We start from the raw sequence: 10299 nt of genomic DNA on the forward strand, positions 1-10299 counted from the left end.
CTATATATTCAGACCTATTTTTATATTTATCTATATTTATATTATCTATTTACAGACATAAATAATAATAGTACTTTTAAATCACCTATGCATGGTGCTTCACCACTGTATTCCCAGTTACTTGGACTGTAATTATATTATACTATCTGTAATATATATTATAGACATTCTCTATAGATATAGATAAATGTATATTCTCTATATAGCGAGAATACAAATATTCTCTATAAATTATATTATATTCTCTTTATAGAGAATATAAATATTCTCTATATTTATTTTATTCTCTCTATTCTCTATATAATATTCATATTATGATATAAAATATAAACATATAATATATGATAAAATATTTATGTATAACATACGGTAAATATCTTTATATAATATATTATGAATATATTTATACCATATAGTATACAATATATAATAAAATTATAATATTTGTATTTTATAACTACAACTATGATATATATTATATATTATATTTATGCTATAGATAATATAAATGCTATCTAGGACTGTCTAGGACTGCTGGAAAATAAAGTCCTTGATAGCATTTATATCTAAGGTATAAAATGTGCAATTGCAGTGTTGTAAAAGGAGTAGAACCTAGGCGAGGTGGCTCAGGCTTATAATCCCAGCACTTCGGGAGGCTGAGGCAGGTGGATCACGTGACGCCAAGAGTTCAACAGCAGCCTGGCCAACATGACAAAACCCCACTCTACTAAAAATACAAAAATTACCCAGGCATGGTGGCAGGCACCTGTAATCCTAGCTACTCTGGAGTTTGACGCACGAGAATCAATTGAACCCACGAGGCAGAGACTTCAATTAGTCAAGATCGCACCACTGCACTCCAGCCTGGACAACAGAGTGTTACTATGTCTCAAAATAAATATATTTAATTTAATTTAAAATAAAAGGAGTAGAAGTTTTGTGTGTGTGTGTGTGTGTGTGTGTGCGCGCGTGTGTATACATATAAATGGTTTCAATTTATGCCATTCAAGTTTTCTAGTGGGTAAGTAAAATAGCATTTCTCACAGCTCTAAAGCTTTTCCTAGGGTGACATGATTATACAAGTACAATGCTGAGCTGCCGATTTTATAACAAGTTTTGCACCTTCACAAATGACCTATTCTGGCAAGGAACTTTTCAAGCATAAGAAACATTTTTTACTGACAAGTATGAGGGAAATTAAATTTAAAAGTAGGTACTATCTATCTTGTGTCAGATTCAACAAAGCAAAATGAGATTTTCACTGCCTTGTTCTCACATTTTCACAAAGCTTTCCCATTTCTTTTGGGAATCAAGCTGAGCACCTGGTGAAATAGCCACATTTAATTAGAAAATAAAAGTAAATATGTATTATTGTCAAATTTCATTTTGACTCAACCAATTAAAATAAAGCCAAACACTAGGCTGGGCACGGTGGCTCATGCCTGTAATACCAGCACTTTGGGAGGCCAAGGCAGGTGGATCACTTGAGATCAGGAGTTTGAGACCAGCCTGACCAACCTGGTGAAACCCCGTCTCTACTAAAAATACAAAAAATTAGCTGGGCATGGTGGTGTGTGCCTGTAATCCCAGCTACTCTGGAGGCTGAGGCAGAAGAATTGCTTGAACCATGGTGAAACCCCATCTCTACTAAAAATACTAGAATTAGGTGGTTGTGGTGGCACACGCCTGTCATCCCAGCTACTCGGGAGGCTGAGGCAGGAGAATTGCTTGAACCAGGACGCAGAGATTGCATTGAGCCAAGATCGTGCCACTGCACTCCAGCCTGGGCGACAGAGTGAGACATCTCAAAAAATCAACAAACAAAGAAAAAAAAACAATACTAAATTAAGGTGGGTAACGGGAACCCCAGCCCCTTAGACTTAAAACAAACAAACAAAACAAAACAAAACAAAACAAGCCTAATTCCCCTTAATGGGGAAAATCTGAAAGATCAATAAACATAGGCCATTAAATTCCATTCCACTAGAAAATCAAACCCATGAAAAATTAAAACAAATAAATGGAATTTCACAGTGATTAGCTTAGCAAAAATTAAAATGTCTGCTGTATTCATTGTTGGGGAATTGTAGCAAAAGGGAATTTGTACCCAATTTTGGAAAAGCCATTTTGTATTGTCTAATGAAACGGAAAGCCTCCAATCGCATTTGTTACTCAACAATACATTTGAGAAGGCAGGATACATTTAATTATTGGGGTTTTGGGGACAGACAGACTGGGTTTGATCTCAGCTTTTTTCCTGCTAGCTGTGTGATTTAAGCAATTTAGTAACTAGGCTTTAGATTTTGTTTTATGAATTAGGGCAATTAGAGTTTTGTTGAAGGCAAATAAGTTTAATATTTATAAAAAGCACTAAAAAAAAACCCCCAAAGAAATGCTCACATATGTACACAAAGAAACATTGATAGCTTTGTTTCTTACCATATTGTTTATAAAAGAGGAAAAGTGGAAAAGTGGAAATGACTTAGATTAATCAAAAAGGGAGTATTAATAACTCCTAGTATATGTATACCAGGTAAATTACAGTTAAATAAATTGGCTCAATCTATGTATAACTAAAAGAACAATAAAATAATTTACAAAAAGATTATTCAATAATGTACTTCTAATGTAAATTTAAAAAATATTCACTAGGTATTGTTTAGTGATACATGTATTCTTAGTGACAATATAAAAATGTACTTTGGGAGACGTCGTGAGGATATCACTAATTGATACACAACGTGGGCATTTGTCCCCAGTGGCTTTCTCTCTCATAAGTTTTTGTGAATAAGTTTCATTTTGCAATGGAGTACCCTAGAAAGCAAATAAAACAGAGTAAATTCTAAATGTAGTGTGTTTGATGTTCTTAATTTGGAAAATACTTAAAATATGTGCACTGTTAAAGTCATTAATATATGTGTGTGTATATATGTAAAACAAATGTCATATGCATTTACATACGTTTATATATACATTTTCTATCAATAGATACATGGGCACTGTTACAGTAAATTAGCATGTTGTCTATATGTGTGTATATATGCATGTGGATATATAGTAATAAAACAAATGTCACATACATTTATATACAATTATATATACATTTTATATCAATATGTACTTGTGTGCTGTTATAATAATTAGCTTGCGTGTATATATTTAAATAAAACAAATGTCATATACATTTATATATACATTTTTTACATCAGTATTATACATTTTAATAAACATTTAACATATACAGTTGACCCTTGAGCTTACAGATGCCTCCCTAACTTAGGAGTTTTAAAAGATTAGATTTACATTAGTTATTTTCTTTACATAAAATGATTATTGTTAAAGTTGAGGTTTGTTTAGCTGCAAAGGTATTGGTGGTTTGTTGCGTTCAACAAACTTCACTTGGTAAAATTCAACTTTACCAATAACCATCTTATTTAATGAAAGGTACTAACACAAATGAATATATAATGTATATGTAAGTGGATATGACATTTATTTTATAGACATACACAGGCACACACACACACACACACACACACACACACACACACACACACTAATTACTGTAACAGTGAACATCTTTTAAATATTTTCCGAATTAAGAACATCAAGCAAACTACCTTTAAAATTCATTGCATTATTTTTGGCTCCTAGGGCACTCCACTGCAAATTGGAATTTGTTCACATAAATTGAGTAAACATCCTATGACAGAGGAAGGCCTTGGGGACAAATGTCCATGTTGTATATCAATTAATGATATAAAAATAATCTAGTGTATCTCTTTTTCAGATGGCAGTTCTATAAAATGTGTCTGTGTAGCCAGTGGTTTAGAAACTGTCTAAACAGAAATACCTGGATGCCCATATTATAATCATTCAGTCAGAATATTGTGTCTATTTTTTGTGGCTTGAAATGTTGAAACATAGAGAAGAAAAGTAAATAACAAAACTTAAGAGTGTAACAAAATTAATTTTACCAAACACAATTAGGTATATATATATATAAAGAGATAATTTAAAATAAATGTGTATGTGTGTGTATGCATATACAGTTGACTGTTGAACAACATGGGTTTGAACTGTGTGAGTCACTTATATGTGAATTTCCTTCCATCTCTACCACCATTGAGAAAGCAAGACCAACCCTCCCCTTCCACCACTTCAGCCTGCTCAACATGAAGATGATGGGGATGAAGGCCTTTAAGATGATCCACTTCCACATTGTGAATAATAAGTATATTTTCTCTTCCTTAGGATTTTCTTAATGACATTTTCTTTTTTTTCTTTATTGTACTTTAGGTTCTGGGGTACATGTGCAGATCATGCAGGATTGTTGCATAGATACATACATGGCACTGTGATTTGCTGCCTCCATCCCCCCTGTCACTTACATCTGTCATTTCTCCCCATGTTATCCCTCCCTGACCTCCCCACACCCCCACTGTCCCTCCCTTAGCACCCCCAGTGTGTGATGCTCCCCTCCCTGTGTCCATGTGTTCTCACTGTTCAACACCTGCTTATGAGTGAGAACATGCAGTGTTTGATTTTCTGTTCTTGTGTCAGTTTGCTGAGAACGATGATTTCCAGATTCATCCATGTCCCTACAAAGGACACGAACTCATCTTTTTTTATGGCTGCATAGTATTCCATGGTGTATATGTGCCACATTTTCCTTGTCCAGTCTATTGTCAATGGGCATTTGGGTTGGTTCCAGGTCTTTGCTATTGTAAACAGCGCTGCTATGAACATACGTGTGCGTGTGTCTTTATAATAGAATGATTTATAATCCTTTGGGTATATACCCAGTAATGGGATTGCTGGGTCTAATGGCATGTCTATTTCTAGGTCCTTGAGGAATCACCACACTGTCTTCCACAATGGTTGAACTAATTTACACTCCCACGAACAGTGTAAGTGTTCCTATTTCTCCACATCCTCTCCAGCATCTGTTGTTTCCAGATTTTTTTAATGATCGCCACCATTCTAACTGGCATGAGGCGGTATCTCAATGTGGTTTTGATTTGCATTTCTCTAATAATAAGTGATGATAAGCGTTTTTTCATGTTTATTGGCCTCATATATGTCTTCTTGGGTTTGTTTGTTTTTTTCTTGTAAATCTGTTTTAGTTTTTTGTGGACTCTGGATATTAGCCCTTTGTCAGATAGGCAGATTGCAAAAATTTTTCCCATTCTGTTCGTTGTTGGTTCACTCTAATGATTGTTTCTTTTGCTGTACAGAAGCTCTGGAGTTTAATTAGGTCCTATTTGTCTATTTTGGCTTTTGTTGCCATTGCTTTTGGTGTTTTAGTCATGAAGTCCTTGCCTATGCCTGTGTCCTGAATAGTTTTACCTAGGTTTTCTTCTAGGGTCTTTTCTATAGCTTACTTTATTGTAAGAATACAGTATATAATACATATAATGTACAAAATGTGTGTTAATTGACTGGCTTCCAGTCAACTGTAGGCTATTAATAGTTAAGTTTTGGGGGAGTTAAAGTTTTATATGGATTTTCAACTACATGTGGGAGTGGGATGGTGAGTTGGTCCTTACCTCTGTGTTGTTCAAGGGTCAACTGTGTATGTTAAATGTTTATATAAATGTATGTATTGATATAATAATGTATATATAAATGCTCTCAAACAAATAAAATATGCATAGATTCAAGTTATATATATATATATATATATATATATATACCATATGCACATATATATACATATTAATTCAAGTTCATGTACAAATGCTCCTTAACTTATGATGGGGTTATATCCCAATAAATCCATAGCAAGTTGAAAATATCATAATTTGAAAATGTATTGAATACACCTAACCTACCAAACATCATAGCTTAGCCCAGCCTCCCTTAAATGTGCTCAGAGCACTTACATAGCCTATCATGGAGCAAACTTCTCTGGCAACACAGAACACGGTAGAGTGTTGACTGTGAACCCTTGTGATTGCCTGGCGGAGTGGGAGCTGGCTCCTTGCTGCTGTCCATCCTGGCAATAGAGGAAAACAGCACTTTCTACTGCATGCGTATTGTTCTCACACCACCATAAAGTCCAGAAATTGTAAATGGAACTGTCCTAAGTCAAAGACCATCTGTATATCAGTTTATATGTATACAAGTCTTTATGTGAATGTGTAAATGTATGTTTACATATATACAAGTGTATATATGTAATTATTTGGTGTATATGTATACAAGTTTATATATAAATAATGTAATTGTATGTGATTGATAGGGTTTGGCTCTGTGTCCCCACACAAATCTCATCTGGAATTGTAATCCTCATATGTCCAGGGAGGGGCCTGGTGGGAGGTGATTGGATCATAGGGGCAGGTTTCCCCCTTGCTGTTCTAGTGATAGTGAGGGAGTTCTCATGAGATCAGTTTAAAAGTGTGGCACTTCCTTGCTCTCTCTCCCTCCTGAGAAGGAGAAGCCTTGCTTTCCCTTCAACTTCCACCATGATTGTAAGTTTCTTGAGGCCTCCCCAGCCATGCGGAACTTTGAGTCATTAAACCTCTTTCCTTTATAAAATACCCAGTCTCAGGTATTTCTTTATAGCAGTGTGAAAATAGACTAATGCAGTGATATATAAGTATACTGTAAATGTTACTATGTACATATATACAATAATTTCACTAAACAAAACCAGGTACATATATGAAGATGTAATATATTTTGTTGCATTTTATTTATTTATTTGAGACAGGATCTTGTTCTGTGGTTCAGGTTGTAGTGCAGTGGTGTGATCTGGGCTCACTGCAGCCTTGACTTCTGGGGCTCTAGCAATCCTCGCACCTGAGCCTCTGCCTTGAGGAGCTGGGACCACAAGCTTCCATGTCTGAATAATTTTTGTATTTTTGGTAGTGATGGGGTTTTGTCATGTTTCAAAGGTTGGTCTCAAATTCCTGAGTTCCAGCAATCTGCCCACCTTGGCCTACCAAAGTGTTGAGGTTTACAGGCATGAGTTGCTGTGCCCAGCCTAAAGATGTAATTTAAATATGGAGGTGGATATTCATTTATATATTATATAAAACTATATATAGGTATATGTAAACATACATATTTGACCTTTATACATATATCAACTTATATATAAACTTATACATAAATTATTATATATGTATATAACTTTAATATATATAGTGTGTGATTTTACATTTTTTTCTAATATTTCTCCACTTTATTAAGGTTGACCACCATGATATTTATGTATCTAAACTTTTTTTAAATAAGCTTTCAGTGATGTTTAGATTCTAAATTATTTTTCCATAATTAAGTTAATTTAGGCACACTGGTTTGTATTTTATAGAGAACACTTTAGGACACAGATAGGAACAAGTATAATTTGCAAATATTACAAAGATGATTTCCAAATCTCAGTTGACCTCTTTTCTAATTGCAAAGTCATTTAGTCTTTAGTGACAATAGAGACTAAAAGCAACCTCCTACACATCGCTGTGTGAGATTCTGATGGATATGAAGTCCCTGAAAGAGTAGTAAACTGTGATTATTGAAAAAGTCAGAACACTGGCAAAGCTAAAGAGCAAAGCATTTAACAGAAGGCCACAAGAATTGTTTTCCTAAGAGGAGCTAAACGATAACTGTCATTTAGTAATGCATTGAAATGGTCTTGCCTAGTGTGAGTGTTGCACAGAAACTTCTGGTCATTTCTTCTGGATCTATTATTTTGGATACATTTCCACTATCATAGCATGGCCCCATCCTCCAGCTGCTCAGGCAGCCACTAATCCATACTGGCCTCCTTCCTTCCTTACGTTGACAGCTGCCATGACCAACCTGTAGACAATGGCTCCAAACGGGTGTCCCAGGCAATCCAACCTTGGTTTTTCTACCTATGCAGTTTCGTGCAAACCAATCAGAATCCAAGGATTTAAAATTTGCCAAAATCTGGCGTCATGAAATTCAAAAGCATCAATATCATTCATAGTTAATCTTGCCTTTTCTAGAACTTTCGGAGTAGCATATGTTGGTCCAAGTAATAGTTGATCTTTTGGATCCTGAGACACAAACATAAAATCCCTCAAATATGCCTTTGGCTTATCACACACGGCCAGAGCCTTTTCCTCTGCCATAATCAACATTGCAGAGGCGCCATCAGTCAAGAAAGAAGAATTTGCAGCTGCCACTGTGCTGCAGGGCTTGCTGAATGCAGGTGTTAGTTTGGCCACCTGTTCCAGTGAGGAATGACAGATGCCATTATCTTTGGTAACCGTATCTTTTCCTGGTACTTTTAAGAGTACGACATCAGAAAGGAGTCCTTCATCCTGTGCCTTCTTGGCCAGACTGTGAGAGTGTGTATTCATCCTGTTTCAGCTGAGAAACAGCAAAGGCAGTGGCCACTCGGTCCGCAGCGTGGCCCATGGTGTCACTGGTAGAGAACTCAGTAACTGCAGGGAGCTCAGGCGCTAGGAAATTCAATCGGAATTTAGAGATTGAAGATAGTCGCTGGCCCACAGATTTGGCCTTGTTGAGATCAAGCAGCAGTTATCTCATTTTCCTTGAGTGACGAATAGAGACATCAGACATCAACTTGTCACCACTTGTCATGATCACATCACACTGGCCCGAAGCAATAAATCCAACACCTGTGGTCATGGCTTGGTTGGCAGAGATATAAGCCATGGTGACAGTGCAAGCAGGAGTCTTGTCAGAGAAGCCAGCTCCAAGGGCAGCCTTTCTAGCCACATTGCTAGTTTTCACTTCCTGAATAACTGTGCCAAAGATGATAGAATCAACTACTTCTTTAGGGACACTGGTCCAATGCATCAAACCCATAAGTGCTGCTTTAGCCAAATCATGTGGCATCAGGTCTTTATATGAAGCAAAAATGGAGTTCGAACACCATGCACCACCACAACATTACTTGTATTTGGTTTGGCTAACGTCTTCATTTTGGTCTGGATGGCTAGGGCAGCTCACAGCTGGGAGGAACAGCCCATAGGTCTTATGGAAAATCTCAGGGCCCATTTTGATGTAGTGGGAAGATTTTTAAAAGTGTAAGTCAAGATAGTAGTCATTCTGGAATCTTAGCTGAGATCCATGCAGAATCCTACTTTGAACAAGGTTCAGACCTCATGTTTCTACATTTTAAGTTTACATTTCAACCTTGGCCTAGTCAATTTGTTAGCAGTACTTATGTATATCTGTTTTATTGAACTTACTAAGGTTAAAGCGTCTTCTCACTGAAAAAAATAATGCCCAAAACTTCCAAAAAAGAAATATATGGACAGCCTCCTCTATTCATCACACAGTATATTAAAAGTTGATTTATGAGCACTTTGGAAATTTCAGTGTCTGATTGAAATGGCCCTGGAAGAGTTGGACTTGTTGCTCTGCTGCAGATTTTTTCTTTATTTCTGTAACAATCCTTCATTAATCCCTCTCCCCAATGATCATCTCAGCTTATTGTTCAGGAAGTTGCCCTGACGAGCCTCTCTTGCACAAGATGGATACTGCTTAGCTAAAACCCATGAGGTAACACCAAAGATATAGAAAAATTTTGGCTAAATCAGACTTGATCTGGGCACCAGAAACCTTTAAGAAAGAAGTAGCTGACAAATACAGTCAAAAAAAATGTTGGGGCCGGCCGCGGTGGCTCACGCCTGTCATCCCAGCACTGTGGGAGGCCGAGGCGGGTGGATCACGAGGTCAAGAGATCCAGACCATCCTGGTCAACATGGTGAAACTCCGTCTCTACTAAAAAACTACAAAAAATTAGCTGAGCATGGTGGCGCGTGCCTGTAATCCCAGCTACTCAGGAGGCTGAGGCAGGAGAATTGCCTGAACCCAGGAGGTGGAGGTTGCGGTGAGCCGAGATGGCGCCATTGCACTCCAGCCTGGGTAACAAGAGCGAAACTCCATCTCAAAAAAAAAATGTTGGGTAATCCTGTTGGGAAATCAAAACATCATTTCTTCATTGACCCTTTCACCAGATCTGAATCCCTAAAGAAAAAAAAACAAACAGTTGATGCTTCCAGTGGTGAGTTTTACACACCAATATGCTTTACTCTTCCCCTTAGCAAAAGCAAAACTCTACACTAGGCATAGAGATTTATTACCCTGAATCTCGATCTCTGCATGCAGTATTCCTATCACACTGCAGTATTTCTGTAGAACTAAAATGACAGAAGCAAAAAGTGTCTAGATTCTGAAGCTGGAGGGCATCAAACATTCATGCCACTGGCCAAGCTATGGGTGACCTTCTCAAGTCTTTTTTGAAAAAAGAAACAATTCTCAGAAAGTTATAATCCCACAGCTACTAGAAACAGA

The 10299-nt window shown here is 36.8% G+C and overlaps 1 pseudogene; it reads right to left on the bottom strand.

Moving 5' to 3' along the window:
* Window positions 1–7676: 7676 nt before the first annotated feature.
* On the bottom strand, window positions 7677–9093 carry LOC116556611 (annotated as a pseudogene).
* Window positions 9094–10299: the final 1206 nt, after the last annotated feature.

The sequence above is a fragment of the Sapajus apella genome, unplaced genomic scaffold (assembly GCF_009761245.1).
Source record: "Sapajus apella isolate SASKATOON/1434 unplaced genomic scaffold, GSC_monkey_1.0 scaffold17, whole genome shotgun sequence".
NCBI classification, from domain to species: domain Eukaryota; kingdom Metazoa; phylum Chordata; class Mammalia; order Primates; family Cebidae; genus Sapajus; species Sapajus apella.